Source organism: Ovis canadensis, chromosome 1 (genome assembly GCF_042477335.2).
Source record: "Ovis canadensis isolate MfBH-ARS-UI-01 breed Bighorn chromosome 1, ARS-UI_OviCan_v2, whole genome shotgun sequence".
Lineage (NCBI taxonomy): Eukaryota > Metazoa > Chordata > Mammalia > Artiodactyla > Bovidae > Ovis > Ovis canadensis.
The window spans coordinates 110,817,927-110,837,779 of NC_091245.1; the positions used below are offsets into that span (position 1 = coordinate 110,817,927).

General features: G+C 44.3%; 1 long non-coding RNA gene and 1 other non-coding gene across 3 annotated transcripts in view; both read right to left on the reverse strand.

Annotated features, from left to right (window-relative positions):
• Positions 1-19,853, reverse strand: part of LOC138433894 (uncharacterized) — an 86,381-nt gene that overhangs the window by 38,072 nt on the left and 28,456 nt on the right. The window contains exons 4-7 of one of the 2 annotated variants that reach the window (XR_011254504.1): positions 9,999-10,274; positions 9,433-9,555; positions 2,051-2,176; positions 1,533-1,671 (exon numbers count right to left, since the gene is read on the reverse strand). The exons of the other annotated variant lie outside the window; for it this stretch is intronic. This is a non-coding gene — a long non-coding RNA (uncharacterized lncRNA). The remainder of the gene's footprint in view (positions 1-1,532; positions 1,672-2,050; positions 2,177-9,432; positions 9,556-9,998; positions 10,275-19,853) is intronic. 2 annotated transcript variants of the gene reach the window in all.
• TRNAR-UCU (transfer RNA arginine (anticodon UCU)) lies at positions 1,931-2,004 on the reverse strand. Its single transcript has one exon. It is a non-coding gene; the product is annotated as a tRNA-Arg (tRNA).

The window sequence follows — 19,853 nt, forward strand, 5'->3', positions numbered from 1 at the left end:
CATTGTCTAGCTACAATCAGGTTTGTGGGATTATCTGTGGAGTTAAATTCTCACTGATATAGAACTTGACCTGAGGAGCTGGCTACATTGCACCCTGATAAAGCACTTGAACGAATCTCAATTCACTGCCTACTTGGGCACACATCCCATCCCAGCTCCCATAATTTCATGAAGACTACATTTCATAAAGAATACATTCACAGAGAGCTTCCAGAATCGAGAAAAGCTTAGAGTGAGCCATGATGACTGTATACCCTGGTCCCAAACTTTCACAGTGCTAGAAACTGTTGGCACTCAGCAGCACCATTATAATAGAATGATGCAGAGGAGGAGTGGACTAGAAAGATGCAGGTAGTATTCTGGATTATGGCTGAAAACTCTGAAATGCCTCTTCTGTAAACTCCTTCCCTACAACCCCCCAAGCCCCCATCCACACACACAGACCAAATTCTCCTTTCAGGCCTGACCTTAAAGCAAAAAGATTTAGGATAAACTGAGTTAAAAATAAAAGGCTCCAGAAGGGCTGTACAGGGATTTCAGGTCCAAAGGCCATATCCATCGGACTGTCAGGAAAGAGTTAATATCAGAACTGATGTTCCATCAAAGTAACTCAGGAAGGTAAAGCTGTGTTGGTTCTTATTGCAAGATTCCTAAGTCCCTTTAAAAGTACCAGACTAACTTCCAAAGAATTTCAGGAGTTTCAGCTTGCTGCAAACACACACAAGTCCCCAAGCTAAAAAAAAAAAAAAAAAAAATCAGTCTCCTTCCAGAGTCCTCCTGTCTGCCGTATCAATTCCCCACTTCTTAGCATGGATTGGATTCTCCTATCTCACCCCACCCCAGCTTCTTCAGAGCACAAGTGACAGCTGGCTGTGTCCTCTGGTCACCCGTCCAGAGCCCTGGGTTGGAGACATGCTGACTCCCCAGCAGTCAGGAGGAGAGGTGAGTCTCCTCAAGTTTCCTGAGTTCACCTGAGGTGGAGGTCAGTTCCCGGCTCAGGCAGTTCCCTCTGGCTAACAGACTAGAGGCTGCGATATGAAATGGAGAGAGCCAGACCAGCCCAAAATAGAAAACCAATTCGACCAAGCTCCCAATCTTCCTGAATATGGCCCATTAGATGAAACAGGGAAAGAGAGCTGAAGTGCATGCAGGATGAGAGAGTTGGTGAGAAAACTGCTTGCTGGAAACCAAGAATTATGAAAAGAACATTCTGATACCAACCTCAAAGCCTGTCCGGCAAGCAGGAAAGGCTGCGAACTTTTCAGTCAAGACCACTGAAGTATAAGACCTTGACTTTCTGGGGACAAGTTCGTCTCCTGCTGATAATTAGCGTGCTGCTGTGTAGTTTGTTCCACTGAGACGAAGAACAATGATTACATCTCACCTTGCAGATGAGGAAGTGAGTGATGAGCTCTAGCACACACACAAAAAAGCCTATCCTTTGGAATACAAAAGACAAAGACAGCACAGGTCCTCACCCTCTACAGGACCCCATCCACCTCCTGACCCATCTTGGTCAAGGTGAGTGTTACCTTCGAGGACAACTGGACTTTTCCTTATCCGCATATGGGATGATCTGCCTTTTCACGTGCTCAGAGGTAAAGGAATGGAGCCATAGTGGTTTCAAAACCTATGGCCAGGCATCCCGCTCACTCTTTGCCAGTGATTTTTCTGCGAAGAAAGGATTCAAAGGCTGTGTCAGGCTAAGCAGAGAGATGTAGCAGGCATCTGAGCCTTCGCTAGACAATAGAAAATTAATAAGGGAGGAACAGGGAAAGAACAAAGAGGGAGGAGACGAAAATGAGGGGAGGTCCAGGATTCCCAAGGAAAGGGGTTTTCTTTCTCTTCCCAGAGCCCCCAGGGAGGAATAAATATAACTATCAACCTAGCATGACAGCATATAAAATAAAAGAGGTACCTGCCAGGTGACCATCTCTGCCGGGACTCGAACCCGGAACCTCTGGATTAGAAGTCCAGCGCGCTCGTCCATTGCGCCACAGAGACCTCACCACACACACAGCATCAGCACCAGAACTGAAAAAGCACATACCTTCTGCATCACCGAGCCATCTCAGCATCCTGCTCTCTGAGCGGTGGGGGGACAGGGACAGCTGGAAAATCTGGAGTGGAGATCCACCAGCCGGCTCCATCAAAGCTTTTCTCAGTACCGTGGGTCCTGGGGTCCGCAGAGGATCGGAGGAATGTGAAAGTGGTCATTTCCCCAGTCCCAGAATCTCTGATGGAGTAGGACAGAGCGTGAGTCTTTGCTCTTCGTTCCTCCCCATCCCTAAGGGAGGTAGGGAGAACGTCTTTCTATTCTCATGCTAATTAAGCAGAGTGCACCCAGTCCAGGAGAGAAACCCGAAGCCTGCTCTACCTCCACCCGTCTCCCTCACTGTGGTTTCATCCCAGTCCAGCTATTCTCAGACAGGGGCTGGGCAAAGCTGGGAGATTCAGGAAAACCCTCGATCCCGAGACAAAGAAGCTGCCTCCGTAAAGAAACAGTGTGAACGGCAGCAAAGACTAGCAGGGAAACTGGGCTCCAGAAGACGGTACAGCCCTCAGCTTTGAGAGCTGTATCTATGGAGCCTGGGAAGAGGGAACGGGAGTCTGATACGATGTTCCTTCAGCATCCTCTCTAGAATTAAGGATGGGAGTGGAGACGGAGCAGTGGTCTGTGTGTTTGAGAGACAGAGACAGACAGAGAGGGAAGGTGGGAAGAAGGGCACACAGGGGGGAGGGTGAGTGCGGCAGCTCTGTAATGAAACACAGATGGTCTTCAAGCAACCCTCCACGAATACCTGCCTCCCCTCCCCCACCTTTACAGCTCCAAGTCCGCCTTTCTTTCCTCCAGGACTGTCTTATTTAAAGATTGAGAATTTCTCAGCTGCTTGGGCTTGCTAGAGGTGACCTTAGACAATCAAACTGTCCACCACTCCATAACCTTACATAAAGACTTCCATACCTACCCCAGATCAAATAAAACAGTTCCTATTTTTAAAAGCCTCCTAGAGAAAACAATGCCACAATCACTGTTTCCACTATGCCAGTCCTTCTGAAAATCTAATCTAAGTCCTTCCAACCTCACCTTCAGCTCATTTTATCCTATTTGATTCCCAGACACATCAGGGGACAACTGGTCTCTGTGTTCCCAATGACAGTACATTGATCGAAATACTGTGATTCAGTGTTCATGACCCCACTCCCACTGAAAAGGTTACAACTCGAGTAAAGTGCTGGCTCAGAATGCCCTTCTCCCCCACCTCAGTGTGCGCCTCTAGGGCTACCGCTCTGGTCACTGCCCCCTGCCTCCAATTACAGCTCAAGATACAGGCGACGGCCAAGTGAAGAACAGCATGACAATATGAAGGGCTTCAATCAGAAGGTCTTAAAGGGCCCTTCTAGCTCTAAGACTGTATCCTAGGGTTATAGCTCATACTTCCCTATCCGTTCCTCTAGCCCCAATGATGGGATCAGGGAGCAACAGGGAGCAAGGTGATTCAGTCAGCCTGGGATGCAAAGGGAAGAGTCTACCACCTGGGGAAAAGCAGCCACTCCAATCAAGCTTGCCTTTCGTCTGGGCCTACAGAGAGGAGCTCAGAAAAGTAAAACTGCTTATGCATATTACGGACCTAAAGCAAGGAGGCACAGACTGCACCATTCTTCACACGTTTACCCTAGACAACGCCAAGAATCTGACACGTAGAACTTGGTGCTGGCCAGAGGCTGTACTACTCTGAGTGGCCAGGAACAAGGTGCTAGTCAGGGAACTCATCAGGAGGCCCACGTGCTTGTAAAGGGAAGCTCGATGCTCAGGCCAGCCATGAGCCCCACAGGCATGAGGAAAGGGAAAGCCCAGCTTATCGGGATACTTCCCACCAGACCTAGTCACTGTTGTCTCTGCTCTGGGAGATATCTCTGTCTATGGGAGATTGAGCCCCATACCCAAGAAATCTACCAGTCCCGCGTTTTGCCCAAAGCTTCACTACCTTAACAGATCATGTGTTCTCTACAACGTGAATGAACAGCCCCAGTTCTCCAGCTCCCTCCAGACCTTCAGTCACCGTTTGAAATGTTCGCACTTGGGGCTAGGGCATACATCGATGACGTGGTCCCACCCTCAAGGATCCTGTAGGTAAATTCTAATCTAGGAACTACTCTGAAAGACGGACAAGAAAAGATGGAATTGGTCTTGCTGTCTGTTGCTGTTCAGTTGCTAAATCCTGTCCGACTCTTTTGTGACTCCATAGACTGTAGTCCACCAGGCTCCACTGTCCATGGGATTTCCCAGGCAACAATACTGGAGTGGGTTGCCATTTCCTTCTCCAGGGGGTCTTTCCAACCCAGGGATCAAACCTGTGTGTCCTGCTTGGCAGGCAGATTCTTTACCACTGAGCCACCTGGGAGGATGGAATTAGTCTTATTGCCCACCAAATAAGGTGCTGATTTTCCAGGTTCACATTAACCAAACAGCCACCTTCAGTAGCAAGCTATGTAGTTTGCTTGCTTCAGAACTCTGAGAATGTGACTTAATTTTTCAATCTTCCATTTCCTCACTGTAAACTGGGGGCAATAAAAAATGCTATTGAGAAAGATGAGCTGAGACTTTTAAGATGTTGTCCCCCTCCTTCCTCAGTCCCATGAGTTGTATAATTCTTGACTATCTCGCCTGAGTTATCTCCTTCCTCATGAACACCCTTCCTTTATCCCTCCGTTACTCCCCACCTCAACCTCTCCATTCTAGCAAAGAAACACCCCTCCCCAACAAGAGTCTCTCCAAGACCCTTTACACTTATATTCTATATCAACAAAAATATGCTGGACTTTGTCCAAGGGCTTTTATCAAATAAGAGACGTTCCTCTGACGTCTATTATTTCACTTTAAATCCATCAATCAGATAAAGCTTCTTGATAAGTGTGAATAATGTCTCTTAATTAGGTTTTTAATTTGAAAATAAGGAGGGAAACAATCAAAGAAAGTGGTAGTTTTTAAAGGGGAAGGAAAGATAAGGTTAAGCCATCAAAATGATTAAAGACAGTACATCTTTTTCTTCTCTAAGCTTGGTATGTCATTTGTGTTTATGTAAACCCTTAAGAAGATGAGTACATTCTCCTTCCAAAAAAATGTTTTGTACTGATTGAATTCTCCAAAGATCTATGACTCAAGCATTACTCATGCCTCTAATTGAATACCACCCTCTGACCCCACAGACACACTGGTGATGCTCATACCTTATTTCATTCATAAAGTGTTGCTGGGATACACGTGGTAAATGCCAGAAACTTCTCCCGCTGGCCCAGAAACAAATACAATTAAATCCACATCCTATCTTGGCCCTGCTCACAGCTTCCCTATACCTACACCAACAAATCCATGTTTTAAATGTTAAAGGATATTAGATGGAGGAGGACAGTGTAACCGTTTGGAGAGTACAGCCTTTACACACTATACTTTCATCTAGTCCCTCCAGTGTCCCAAATCTTATCCATTCACATGAACATGAGCACATTCTCCCGAAGTGGTTTCCATATACCATTTTCCAATGCCCCCAACAATATCTTATTTTCTCACCCCTATGAGTCAGCCCATCTCATTCCAATTGTCAGCACCTCCCAGGGAGGTTGAGAAAGGTGTTTTGCAAGGTCAGGCCTGTGGAGCTAGGCCCTACTCTGCAGAAGTTACAGGCACTCAGTTCGTAATTCCCTACTCTTTACACAAGGCAGTGGGGACATACCCATAGGCAAGCAAACGGCCTTTGGTTCTTCTCCAGACACTGCATCTTTGTTGGGCCTTGCTCCCTGTCATTTGTCTATTTCTCTCATGCATTTTTCTAACCCGTGATAATAAAGTTTGTATGTTCCTAAAGCCTTCTATTGAAGAAGGCAACGGCAACCCACTCCAGTACTCTTGCCTGGAAAATCCCATGGACGGAGAAGCCTGGTGGGCTGCAGTCCATGGGGTCGCTAAGAGTCGGACACGACTGAGCAACTTCCCTTTCACTTTTCACCTTCATACATTGGAGAAGGCAATGGCAAGCCACTCCAGTGTTCTTGCCTGGAGAATCCCAGGGACGGGGGAGCCTGGTGGGCTGCCATCTATGGGGTCACACAGAGTCAGACATGACTGAAGTGACTTAGCAAAGCCTTCTGTTTCCTTCCTTCTTCAGTCAAGACTTCCCTGGTGGCTCAGATGGTAAAGAATCTGTCTGTAATGCAGGAGACCTGGGTTCAATCCCTGGGTTGGGAAGATCATGACTGAGGAACTTCTATTTTTTCACTTTCAGTCAAGGAGCTTGACTGTAGATTGCTTTTTCCCTCCTCATCTTTTCCCTGTCCTTTAAGTAGAAAGAAGTAAGACAATCCAGGTAATAACTGAGCTTGTAATCAAGCCAAAGGAGCACAAATAGAGAGCCAATTTTGCTTTAATCACAACATCCAACTTTCAGACACCATTCCAGGTCTAACTCAGTCCCACTGGGATATCCAGCCCTTTCAAGCTTCCTGGAAACTAGACCTAGAACAAATTTATTTCAAAAATGGGCTGGACTTCCAATGGGCACTCAAGGTCACAGTGGAGATACCGAGGTCAACCTCTTGTGGGGGGTCGGGGGAGGTGGTCTGAGGAATGCTGAAGAATCTGGAGATAGAATCTCTCCTTCCTGGTTGCTTCTACCTCCCATCTTTTTCAGCTGACTAGAAAATTCCAGAGAGTATATCTCCAAGGATATGAAATGCTCTGTTTGGTCAAAAAGTATGAGGAAGCTAGCTGCTGCTGCTGCTAAGTCACTTCAGTCATGTCAGACTCTGTGCAACCCCATAAATGGCAGCCCACCAGGCTCCCCCATCCCTGGGATTCTTCAGGCAAGAACACTGGAATGGGTTGCCATTTCCTTCTCCAGTGCATGAAAGTGAAAAGTGAAAGGGAAGTCGCTCAGTCGTGTCCGACTCTTTGCAACCCCATGGACTGCAGTCTACCAGGCTTCTCCGTCCATGGGATTTGCCAGGCAAGAGTACTGGAGTGGGGTGCCATTGCCTTCTCTGAGCAGTGTCTAACAACAGAAGAGGAAGTGGGCTGACACATCCCGCCAGATCTTTCTGGGAATTTGCTGGAAAATGTTCTCTCAGCTTCACCCAGGTTTTCCCCCCAAATGTGTAATTTCTGGTATTTCTTTTCTAGTTCAATACTCTTCTCTTTAAAATCCAGGCTCTCTCGTGATTTCCCTGGCAGTCCTGGAGTTAAGACCCCACAGTTCCAATGCAGGGGGTTCAGGTTAGATCCCTCAGATTCCACATGCCTCCACTGCTAACTCTAAGTCATCCCCTTCTCCTGTGTCAATGCTAACTTCCCTGTTGCGTCTTCCCACTATTTCTTCTCCTCACCATCTCCATCAGTTTCTCCTTCTTCCTCAGGGCACATCAACCTTAGTCACTTCCTGATTTAAATGTCCTTTCCCCTCTGTCCACACCACTCTTCACTCATGTTCATTTCACTACTTCCCACATTCTGCAGCTGGCACCCCTAATCCCTTCCCACCCAGTCACTATCCTCTGCAAGGCACAATTTCTTGGCCCTTTCCCTCTCTCTTTTCATCTCCCCTTGGATCTACTACTCTAAGACTGTTGCCCAAGCTCACTGTTCCTGGTCTCTCCCAGATTCAGCCCACTGCTCCTCTCCGTCTTTGCCCTCCGTAACCACTATCCCAAAGGTTTTTTGAGTTTCCCAGCCTCTCACACTCCTTGACCCTCACCCTCTCAGTAGACTGTCACTTGGCTCCAGAGTCTTGGAGTCTTCCTTCATCCTCAGGCTCTATTTTTCCTTCCTCCAGATTTCATGTCCCAGATCTCTTTCTTTTCCGCCCAAACTTCCTAGCCCAGACCTTTTCTCCTTCTTAAATCTTCAGTTTCTAGTTCTTGTTCTGAATCTCCCTACCCAGTCCACACTGATCAAGATTCCTGAGGGTTGTCCAGAATGACCTGCTGGTCCTTCCCTTCTTTTCCATTTTCACCTCTAGACATCCTGGAATCTTCCTGTCTCCACGACAGACCTGTGTCTCCTATACTTCTTAGATCGGGGCTCTGTGCACCACTGGCTTTAAAACCGGGAGACCCCAAATAGGGCCCTGCTAATCCCCATGGCATTGAGTTACTAGAGGACAGGCTGGCATCTAGGCTTCTTAATCTTCATAGAGACACGGGGCCCTTGATTCTTAAAAGGTCAAATGCTCTAGGCTAGAGGTCAAAGAATTAGAAGATGCATCCTTAAAATGCCAATTACTCTGTAGTCATTGGCCAAGGGATTCAAGAACATTGGTTTTGCCTAATATTAGGAGTAAACTGGGCTTTCTTTCTCTTTTGCCTACCTCAGCTCCACTTCCTGTTCAGCCAGGAAGAAACCTTGAGGTGAACACAGCAAAGCACACTCCATAATGGCCAGACAAGAAAGGTACTCATCTTTTACAATACATCAGTTTCTTTAAACTGAAAAGTACATTCACGAAAGTTTCAATTCCAGGAACTAAATGTGTCCTCACGTAAGGACCTTCTGCTTGACAAGTGATTGTTGTAGTTGCTGTTGTTTAGTCACTAAGTTGTGTCCAACTCTTTGTGAACCCATGAACTACAGCGTACCAGGCTTCCCTGTCCTTCACTATCTCTTGGAGTTTGCTCAAGTTCGTGTTTGTTGAGTAGGTGATGCCCATGACAAGCCATAGCAACATCTATACTATACAGTCTATCCTTACACGACAGTCCATTACTACCTACAAAAGACTGGGACTTCTAAAGCCTGAGCTAAAGAGTACACAGTCCCCACACTGAAAACAGGGTTACGGGAAAGCATTTTACCTTAAGTAAACCAGTTGCTCTCCTCCAGGTTCAGTTTCTCCTCCTTTACAAAGCGGCAGCTGAATTTCCAAGGTCCTTCCTCATGCTACCTATCTATGATTCTAAGAGTCATTATTAACAATAGACATAATGATGATAAAAGGATTTTGAACTTTTTATCTCATTTTAGCATCAGAACAGCCCTAGATTATGGAAAAAGTGATTATCCTTATGCTCCTTTTACAAAAGAAAAACCTTGATGAAAGATACCAAGTGACATGCCCAAAGTCACTCGGCTCAGAAGTGGTGGGGCGGGGAAGCTGTGTTCCGACCTCTGCCACCCCTCCACAGGAGGCATCCACTGATAGGCACGGGGTGCCCGTAAGATTCGTCCCAGGAAGTGAGATTCTGAGAACTTTCCCCACATTTGTGTTCAGAGAGGGATAGCCCAAGGAAGGACAGGAGGGCCAGGTGGGCCTGGAAACGGCCACAGGGTAGAGGAAGAGACAGAGGAAGAAGAGGCTGTGGTGTTTAGGAGACAGACAGCAGCACTGGGTAAGGCGGCTTTCTGTAGGCCCCCCTTTAGTGACTCACCCCCCTTTCAGTTACCTTAAGAAAAACACAGGAAACTTTTATCTGCCGCCCAGATAAAAGAATTTGCTCGAGATCAGCCAGTTAGTCATTCACAAAGCTGGCACTCAATTCCGGGTTTTCTGACTCCTGCTTTGGTGCCTTTTTAAAAAAAAATCTATCATCAAAACATCTTTTAATGAAATACATCAACTAACAGGTAGGTGAAAGCACATTTTAACAGATTGAATCCTTAGATAAAACATAGCACTCATTCATCTCATATAGATGCAAAATTTAAAAAACAACTGTTTCTTCCCAGGGCTTCTCTGGTGGTTCTGTGGCTATGACTTTGTGCTCCCAATGCAAGGGGGCAAAGGTTCAATCCCTGGTCGAGGAATTAGATCCCAAATGCCAAAACTAACCCTTGGCACAGTCAAATAAAAAAATTTAAAAACATCTTTTTTTCCTTGTAATGAGAACTCTTAGGATGTACTCTTAACTTTCATGCATAAAAAAGAGCAGTGTTAAACTTCAGGGCCGTTTTTCTTCCTTTATGGTATCACTGTGGAGAAGACAATGGCAGCCCTCTCCAGTACTCTTGCCTGGAAAATCCCATGGACGAAGGAGCCTGGGGGTCAGTCCGTGGGGTCGCGAGGAGTCAGACACGACTGAGCAACTTCACTTTTCACTTTCATGCATTGGAGAAGGAAATGGCAACCCACTCCAGTGTTCTTGCCTGGAGAATCCCAGGGATGGGGGAGCCTGGTGGGCTGCCGTCTATGGGGTCGCACAGAGTCGGACCCGACTGAAGCGACTTAGCAGCAGCAGCAGCAGCAGCAGCATGGTATCACTGAATCACTGGAGTCTTCAACACAATCCTTATGCATTGGGTATGGGGAAGGGGAGGGAGAGGAAGACCAGAATGCTTAAATCAGTTAAGTATTCAGACTTAACTGATAAATTAGAAAATCAAAAGTATTGAATAAACTCTTCCCAGGACCACTGAAGGCTCCAAATGGAAAATGAGGTTAAAATAATTGCCTCATTTTTAACCTTATGCATCAGTTGAATTTTTACCACATGCTCTTATGACACTAATAAATTTTTAAAAATAGTTTGAAATTAAATTGATAATGCTAAGTGAGTACATGCTAGCTCTTTATTTTCTATATTTCTGGAGTCTATAATTTTTGTCAACCCTCTCCATCTGTAATTACATAGATTCATAAACTCGTGACCATAGAAATTAAATTACTTATCCAAAATTACAAAAATAGACTAACCATTACGGTGCAATTGGAAAACTACAGATACAGACTTTAAAGTCGGGATTGACCAAGGTTTGAATCTCAGTTCTCCAACTTACTATGTGATGATGGGCACATGGGGCACCTAAATGAACCTCTCTGAGGTTTGAATTACTCTTCTGATTTCTAAAACACACACAAACAATACTGCCTTTAAGGAGTAAATGAGATAAAGGATGAGAAAATCCTCAGTAGACTACTGCCAGGCAGCGTCCATTTTTATAAAGAAGAGCTTAGGCTCAGGCTTTCTTCTCTTACTCCCTACCCATTCCTCAATTGACTTCAACCAGGATAATGCAAAAATGCCCTCGCCAAATTCGATAGTCTCAATTCACCTTTCTGCAGCATTTCACACCATTGACCACACCTCTGTTCTCTCAAACATGTTTGCCCCTCTGGTTTCTGTGACAGACATTGCTCTCTTCTAATTTGCCACCTACTTCTCAGTGCCCCCACCCCCCGCGCTTTCTTTTTCAGCCTCCCTCACGAGCCCCTGCTCTTCCTTCTTAGATATCAGTGTTCTACAGAGGACTGTTGATCAGACGGCCAGTCAGAATGTTTAGCAGCATTTGCATATTATTAAATAGAAAAGAAATGAAAGGCTAGGATAAGACAGGATGAAATAAAAAAAATACATCAGAGGGCATCACTGTCTAAAAGGACTATATACTGTTTCATAAAATTTTTTGTTTTAGTTACATGTACATGGATTTGTGTGAGTGTATGTGTTCTGGGGCATAATAACAACTACACTTTTTCTTTGGGTTGTGGTCAAAAATACTGCCCTAAAGTGTGCCTTTCTCTCTCCTCATATTTTCACCGTGAATGATCTTAAACAGCACCACACCATATACTACCAACTATGAGCTAAAAATTCCCACACCCGTATCTGAAAGCCAGACATCTCACCTGAAAGCCAGGTTGATATATTTGGCTGCCCTGAAATAGCCATCCCTATGTGACTCGCAGGCATCTCAATTGTAAAACGTACAAATCTGAGCTTATAGTTCCCCATCAATCTTCTGCTCTTCCTGGTCCACCTATCTAGCTAATGGTAGTGCCGACTCATTTATTAATTTATTTATTCCACGGGCGCATAAATACATATCATATACCAGGAAATGTGCTAGGCCTTTGAGACAGAGATCACGAAGATACTGTATCTGCTCTGGATTATGGTGAGAGACAGAAAATAAACAGAATCATAAAATGAAAAAAGCTGAATGATTGTAAAGGAAGGTCCAGTGTGCCATAATATCCAAAAATATGGGCAAACTAATCCAGGCTGCGAGGCCCGAGTTTCCCAGAGCTGCACACCTAATCTGAGTTTTAAAGTAAGAACTATTGTTAATCGGAGCAAAAGAAGTTGGGGCAGGGAGAGTGTATGGTGGTGTGTGTGCTGGGAAAACACAGAAAGGAAGGCACGCTAAAGACTTTAGAGGGAAGAGAACAAGCAAGCATATAGCTCTGTGTGCGATACTGTAAGATATGAAGGGTTGCCTAAGTCCAAGGTCTCAGGCGGGGAATGACAAAGAATATGGCTGGAAAGACCACATCTTAGAGACCATTATATGTCATGTTAAAGGCCTTCGATTTTCATCCTGCAGCAGATGCAGAGGCAATGAAAGGTTTTAAGTAAGGGAGACACTATGATTTGATTTGCATTTTTGATAAATCACTCTGGATGTTGCATGGTAGATAACTTCAAGAGGTCACAGCGAGGAGGCTTTGGCAGTCATCAAGGTAAGTTATGATGCGATCTGGACCCCAGAAATAGAACTGATTACACAACAGCAAATGGAAAGAAGAAGATTGATTTGATATATCCTGGGGAGAAGGAACAGACCATCCAGTCACTTAAGCTGGAAACATGGAGCCTGTCAATGCTCCTTTCCTCACCTTTATCTTCCAAATTTAATCAGCTACTGAGTTCTACCAATTCTGCCTCTTCACTAGCTCTCAAATCTGTCCCTCACTCTCCATTCTCACTGCTTTTAGTTCCTCTATTTTCCTCTTTTGAAACCACGACAATTTGAAACTGTTAATAACCCCTCACTTGTCTACCTCTAACCATCCCTTTTCCCCTTCCACCCATCTGCCATCCCAGCAACAAGAGCAATTGTGATTTTTCTGGACAGTGAAACCCCTCAATGTTCCCCTGTGGCCTAGTTCAGTTCAGTTCAGTTCAGTCACTCAGTCGTGTTCAAATCTTTGCGACCCCATGGACTCAGCATGCCAGGCTTCCCTGTCCCTCACCAGCTGCCAGTGCTTGCTCAAACTCATGTCCATCAAGTCGGTGATGCCATCCAACCATCTCATCCTCTGTCATCCCTTTCTCCTCCTGCCTTCAGTCCTTCCCAGCAGCAGGATCTTTTCCAATGAGTCAGTCCTTTGCATCAGGTGGCCAAAGTATTGGAGTTTCAGCTTCAGCATCAGTCCTTCCAATGAACACTCAGGACTGATCTCCTTTAGGATGGACTAGTTGGATCTCCTTGCAGTCCAAGGGACTCTCAAGAATCTTCTCCAACACCACAGTTCAAAAGTATCAGTTCTTTGGTGCTCAGTTTTCTTTATAGTCCAACTCTCACATCCATACATGACCAATGGAAAAACCATAGCCTTGACTACATGGACCTTTTTTGGCAAAGTAATAATGTCTCTGCTTTTTAATATGCTATCTAGGTTGGTCATAGCTTTTCTTCCAAGGAGCAAGCGTCTTTTAATTTCATGGCTGCAGTCACCATCTGCAGTGATTTTGGAGTCCCCCAAAATAAAGTCTGTCACTGTTTCTATTGTTTCCTCATCTATTTTTCATGAAGTGATGGGACTAGATGCCATGATCTTAGTTTTCTGAACGTTGAGTTTTAAGCCAACTTTTTCACTCTCCTCTGTCACTTTCATCAAGAGGTTCTTGAGTTCCTCTTCACTTTCTGCCATAAGGGTGGTGTCATCTGCTTATCTGAGGTTAATATTTCTCCTGCCACCTACGATCTGATCCCTGCCACTTTTTTCAATTCACTTACTAATATTCTCTACCCCTACCCCCATGCCATGCCATGCCAAAGTACTTACAGTTCTCTATAATAGAAACCCAAAAAAGCTACCACCACCAACAAAAAAGCTGTTCCAGTCCCATGCTAACATGCTTTGAGATGCAATGCTTCCTCTTTCTGGAAGGCCCTTCCCTTCTCCGCACCCTCACATCTTCCTGGAGGATTGTTTCCCTCCTGGAAGATTCAGCTCAGCCATCTCATTTTCTATCACATTTCCCTGACTTCCTCCACAACCCTAAGCAGACTGGATCCTTGTGCAGGTAGCTATTGGAGCACCGAGGACACCGTATTGCAATCAATTTTGTGCATATCTGTCTCCTAAATCAGATGGTGAGCGGCTGAGTTCCTTCTACCTCATCAGTCTGAGCAGTGTCTGGCACATGAGAGCTGCTCAATTTATATTTGTTGGGGGGAAAAAATTAGTAAGCAAACAAATTGACTAGAACAGGTTCTCTGCCCCCTTACCCAGAGAGTGTTCCATGATATCACAATCATTTATTTTTATGATGGAAATATTAGATGGAAATCCTTAAAATGAGACCTAAGAACTGGAGACGTTTTCTGCTGTTCTACCTCAAAGGGTGGCTGGAGCATTCATCTTTCTCCAGAGCGCCAGTGTTTACATCCAGTCTACTGACTACTTCCTAGTAAATGGGATCCCAGAAGCTTGAAGAACATAACGTAAAACAAAACTGACCTTGCACCATTCCAAAATACTTCACCCTACAGAAACAGCCTCCTATCTCCACTACTTTGTTCCACGCTGCAGCGTTTTCCATCAGTCAAAACCCCAAACTGAGGGTGGCCCCTGCCTTCTGACTCTCGGCCCTTCCATCACCAACACCAAACTCGGAGTCTCCTTTCCATTTCCAACAGCATCGCCCAACTCAGGACTGTCTGATTTTGTTCCTGGATTTCTAAATCAGCTTTGAATGATCCTCTTTAGAATAAGCTCTAAAAATAATTCAGAATCTGAAATCTCACGCCCATACTCCCAAATAATAATTCTCCAAGTTTAATATATGTTTGAATAGTGGGGGCACTCATCGAGTGAGTACTATGTGCCAGGCAGGCACCATTCAAAGCACTCTAAGTAGATTAATTTATTTAAGCCTCACATCACACAACCCTAGGGGATAGGTACTACTATTATCTGTATTTTCCATTCAAGGAGAATAAGATATTGAGAGGTTAAGCATCCTTCCCAAGGACACACAGCCAGTAAGTACCTATTCATCTACATCAACACACATTTTCACATGTTATATGTGAAATATAACATATGCAAACATGTCTTTTTAGTTTTTTCTCTTACTTTACACAATAGGGATAACAATATGTGTATCACCTTTGCATTTCCTCTTAACAATACATCTTGGTTATCTTTCCTTGTTGGTACATATAAATTCACCTCCTTCTTTTTAACTGTTAAATGTTATTACAATGTATGACTATAGTATAATTTATTTGACCAATTCACTGTTGATGGATATTCAGATTATTTTCCATTTTTCACTCCTGTAAACAATGATGTGATTCTTGTACATAAATTATGGCACTCGTGTGAATAGATCTACAACACAGGTTGGTGGAAATAGCACTACTGGTATTTCTATTTTTAATTTTGATACATCCTGCCGAAATATCTGCAAAAAGATTGCACCAATTTACATCCTTACTAACAATAAATAAAGGTGCCTGTTTTCCCAAATGCTTGCCAACACTGGATATTATCCATCATTTTAATTTTTAAAAATCTTGGATTTCTTTGTTGCTTTATCTTGTATTTCTCAAAATTCACATGGAGCAGATCTTTTCAGATGTTTCTTGGACAACTATACCTTTTCTAAAAATTCCTACTCATACCGTTTGTGTAATTTTCTATTGAATTGTCTTTTACATGTATTTATTGAATATTCTGCATATTAGCAATTTAAAACTTGGCTATGTTATAATTAAATTATCACAATCTGTAACTTACTTTTACATTTTGCCTTAATGGCATCTACAATATATGTCAATTTTTTAAAATCATACAGTCACCTTCTGTATAGCACAGGGAACTCTGCTCAGCATTCTGTAATATTGAGAAATGGGACAAGAACTTGAAAAATAATAGATATATGTATATGTATAACTGAATCACTTACCTGTACACCTGAAGTGAAGTGAAGTGAAGTCGTTTAGTCGTGTCCGACTCTTTGCGACCCCCTGGACTATACAGTCCATGGAATTCTCCAGGCCAGAAGACAGGAGTGGGTAGCCTTTCCCTTCTCCAGGGGATCTTCCCAACCTAGGGATTGAACCCAGGTCTCCCACATTGCAGGCAGATTCTTTACCAGCTGAGCCACAAGGGAAGCCCCCCTAACACAATATTGTAAGTCAACTATAGTCAATATAAAATAAAAATGTAAAAAAAGAGGGGAAAAGAGAAAATAAAAATATAAACTAGCCAGTCCTTCCTTTTAGAGATTGTGAGTTTGGGGGTCTTACATAGGAAGGTCTTTCCCTCTTTGAGATTAAACATACTTTCTATAGTTTTTAACAATTCCTTTTGGTTTTGTTTTATTTATAAAATGTCAGTCCATCTGAAATTTATTTTTGTATATGGAATAAGGAAAGGCTTGAGCTTATCCCAACTGTCAGATATCAAACTATTGTAATGCCATTCATTAAGTAGTTGAATCCTTGGGCACTGATTAGAAGTATAGTGTATGACATAGTGTATTATTCCTCATACACTAAATTCTCAGATTGGTTTGTGACTACTATGCTCTCTCTTGTTCCTTGAAACTATCTCATATTTCTATGTCAATGCTTCAATATTTTCACTGATACATTTTTTTTTCACGTTCTTTTTTTTTTTTAATTTATTTTTAATTGGGGGAGAATTGCTTTACAATGTTCTGTTGGTTTCTGCCAAATGACAACACGAGCCGGCCAGAATCATACAGGTACCACCTCCCTCTTGTGCCCCCTCCCCTCCCCTCACCCACCCCTCTAGGTCGGATATAGAGAACAGACTTGTGGGCACAGTGGAGCAAGCAGAATGAATGGAGAGAGTAGCACTGACTCACCTCCACTACTGGGTGTGAAACAGATCGCTCCTGAGAAGGTACTGCTGCAATTTTAAAGTAACTTAGGGACAGTGGGAAAACTCACTATCACCTCTCCACATGTTTTTTTAAACATTGTGGCTCATCTTGACTTTATTTTCCAGTGGATTGTTAGAACTGACTGATCAAGTTCCATAAGACAAAACATTGGAAGTTAGCATGGGATTGCACTGAATTTGCAGATTCAGAGGGAAAAAGAGTTAACATCTTTGCTGCACTGAATCTGAGGATTAACAGCAATTCATTCACATAACATTCTGCTTCAAAAAATTTTGCCACTGACATTGAGATAAAGATAAAACTCATCAGTGTCTGATTTTCACATCCTATCCTCTCAAATTTGGCTTAGTCACCTCACTGAATTTATTTCCCTTTACTCTTATCCACAAAGTTTCTCAAACAAAGTAATCCTTCATTACCTTTGCTAGGCATGCTTCGCAATTAGAAGAGAGAGAAAGCAGATATATCCTTTGTCCACACACCTTCCCTCTGAAGCACTGGCTTTGTGGGTCTATCTGCGCTCCACCATCACCATTCAGCAAAGCAAGCATAGGTGTATTCTCTCTTATTAAAAAGTTCTGATGTTGAGGGCAAAAGGAGGGAATTTCTATGATTAAGCAACCTATGACAACATACTGCTCCTTCAGCATTCCTAGGCCAGATAACTTGGTGTCAAACAGGACAACAGATAAGAGGATCCAAAACTTAAGCGGTCTTGTGTGCATACATGCTAAGCTGCTTCAGTGATGTCCAACTCTTTGTGACCCTACGGACTGTAGCCTGCCAGGCTCCTCTGGCCATGGAATTCTCCATGGGCATGTTCACTCATTCAGACAACAGAAAATGAAATGGTCAGATGGCATCACCGACTCAATGGACATGAGTTTGAGCAAATTCCTGGGGATGAAGGACAAGGAAGCCTGGTGTGCTGCACTCCATGGGGTCAAAAAGAGTCGGACACAACTTAGCGACTGAACGCATCCATGGAGACATGTTCCCATGTCCATGGAGAATCCCACGGATAGAGGAGCCTGGCAGGTCACAGTCCATACAGTTCATCAGATCAGTCGCTATAGTTCCCCTGATCCTCCAGGGGAACCTTCCTGACCCATGAATCGAACCTGCATCTCTCATGTCTCCTGCGTTTGCAAGTGGGTTCTTTACCACTGGCACCACCCGAGAAGCACTTGAAGAGGTCTTGCTGCTGCTAAGTCGCTTCAGTCGTGTCCGACTCTGTGTGACCCCATAGACGGCAGCCCACCAGGCTCCCCCGTCCCTGGGATTCTCCAGGCAAGAACACTGGAGTGGGTTGCCATTTCCTTCTCCAATGCATGAAAGTGAAAAGTGAAAGTGAAGTCACTCAGTTGTATCCAACTCTTAGCCATCCCATGGACTTATACATCCCATGGTAGCCATCCCTACCAGGCTCCTCCATCCGTGGGATTTGCCAGGCAAGAGTACTGGAGTGGGGTGCCATCGCCTTCTCCGTGAAGAGGTCTTACTGCCACCCAAACTTGTAACATTCAGGATACATTTCTCACAAAATCTCTGAAGAGAGGAGAGGAATATTAAAAAGCATCAGAAGAGGTCAGAAGAACTAAGATAGTAGTACCTGACGAGAATTAAACTGAAAAATGCTTCCGAGGAGCTGGGAGCCAGTTCAGCCAACAATCTGGCGAGAGCCTGCATTACAACCAAGCAGCCGCAGAGAGGGAGCAGAGGACCAGGAATGGCGAGGGGCCAGGGTGACCACACGAGGGCAGCAGAGAGCAAGCTAAACAGAAACGCTCTGGGTAGGTGTGAACAGGTTATTGGAACCAAATGAGTCCGTATGGCCAAAGTTACGGTTTTTCCAGTAGTCATGTAGTTCTGTGAGGGCTGGACCACAAAGAAGACTGAGTGCCAAGGAACTGTGGTGCTGGAGAAGACTCTTGAGAGTTCCTTGGAGTGCAAGGAGATCAAACCAGTCAATCCTAAAGGAAATCAACCCTGAATATTCATTGAAGGACTGATGCTGAAGCTCCAATTCTTTGGCTAGTGAAGAGCTGAATCACTGGAAAAGGCCCTGATGCTGGGAAATATTGAAGGCAGGAGAAGAAGGGGATAACAGAGGATGAGATGGTCAGATGGCATTACCGAGTCAATCAATGGAGTGAGTTTGAGCAAATTCCTGGAGATGAAGGACATGGAAGCCTGGTGTGCTGCAGTCCATGGGGTCAAAAAGATTTCGAATACAACTTAGCACTGATCAACAACCTAGACCCAAAAAAACGCTTTCTATTCAGACAATGGGCACAGAGCAAGATTGTATTGCACACCAGGTAGAACAGAGAAATATTCCGCACACATCTGCTCTAAGGTGAAGGGGCACAGAGAGAGGTAACTAACATGGGTTGAATTCTTAGCTAGGAGTTTTGCATAAATGTCTTCATTTAATCTTCACGACAAGATGGAAAATAACAAAGTGGAATGCTTAACTAGTGAAAAGATTGATCTCAAATAAAGGAAGTGGCACAGTTGATATCCAAGCCCAGGAAAGTACAACTTCAAAAGCCATGCTTTGTCCTGCACTATGCTATAAGAAGTCAGGAATGGCTCCTTGCAGCTGGACCCAGAGCCTGTTTAACTTCCTCAGAAGGACACACAGCCACTACTGGCCTCCTTCGTCCACACCGCACTAACCAGGGTTTCAGGTGATGAGACGTAGTGGGGTACTAGTCCACAAAGAAACCTTCAGACTGGAATCTCTGCTGGCAAATCTCATCAAGTGTCACCTGGCCAGGGAACGCTACTGGAGGGGTAGCAAGTTCTGGAATTTCAGGGCTTAGAAAGGTCTTAGGACCAACATGGATCACAGATGATCATGAGTCAGCCAAGGAAGACAGCTTAAAAATCAAGGGGAGCAGAACAATATACAAGAGAGCCTGGAACAGTGTCTGATGTTCAAATCATAAACATCAGCCACGGCCTCTCTTACCTCC